A 1,260-nucleotide genomic window follows, 5' to 3' on the forward strand; every position below is an offset into this window, starting at 1 on the left:
TGTGATGCATAATTTTGGAGGGCGTGTATACGTATTGTCAAAATATGGTGAACCGCATAATAAATGGACTTGTGTTTACCACGGTGGGGAACAGATACGGATACAGTGTGGATGTCGGAAATATGAAAGTGAAGGGATCCCGTGTTGCCACTTGTTTTATGTAATGAAGTGCGAGCACCTTACGGAAATTCCTCCAGCACTCATAATGAAGAGATGGACAAAGAGTGCCCAAACTGATACATGTAGGGAATTTATCAGCAAAGGCGAAGACACTACCAAGGAAGTTGTAGAAATGGCGAGGTATGGAAGTTTAAGTGCTATGTCAAACAAAGTTTATTTTTATGCATCAAAGAGTGCAAATGGTTATGCCATGTTGACGAATGAGTTTAGTAGATGGGAGGGAATTTGTGAAGGCTTACGGGAAAAGGAAGAAGAGACGAGTCTGAAATTGGGTAGCGCTGAGCAATGTCCTTCAAATATTGTGAAAGATCCAAATATCGTTAAGACAAAAGGCAGTCAAGCAAGGCAGGGTGGAACGCGCAAGCGTCGACAATGTCAATTGTGTCGCGGATATGGACATACAAAGCGTAATTGCTCTCAAAGAAACTTGCATCCAAGTAGAAATGCAGGTGTGAATATCCCATCAGGTATTGAAAGCTATCAGTATAGTTCTGATAAAGGGCCGTCCCCGGACATTAGCTACAGTTATCCTAGTCAAACGATTTCTCAATGCAGAAGCAACAATGTGGTTGATTTCTCTAGTTCTGATAGTTTTTCTACTGCAGACCCAACCGGTTCTACCCCTAACAGTGACGATGGTTTCTCATTCGACAATGGTGAACCTAATTCCCTATGTACTGGTTCAACCCAAAACAATTGTAGTTTTGGAACTTGGTTTACATGTAAAAATTCACATAAAATGTAGATTCAGTAATAGACAATATGCTTTCATATGATTGATATGTTATTGTTTTATGTATGTAATGTTAAGAAACGATGTTATGACTTGTAGGGGGTGCTTGAACGGAAGTTTTATGTAGGAGGCGGTGATCCAAACCACATTGCCTAAGGGTAAGGGGCTATTATTTGAACATATTAGAATCAATAAAGACTAATTATCTGAAAATACTTGGTATTACAAATTTTTTGCCTGATAGTGCGCATTATATTCCAAAATATTGGCAATTTCGTAAACGATAATTGCTTAATCCTAATGTCTTTGCTATATACATTCATTAGCTTCGCGTTTACAGTTTGAAC

This window comes from Prunus dulcis, unplaced genomic scaffold (genome assembly GCF_902201215.1).
Source record: "Prunus dulcis unplaced genomic scaffold, ALMONDv2, whole genome shotgun sequence".
NCBI classification, from domain to species: domain Eukaryota; kingdom Viridiplantae; phylum Streptophyta; class Magnoliopsida; order Rosales; family Rosaceae; genus Prunus; species Prunus dulcis.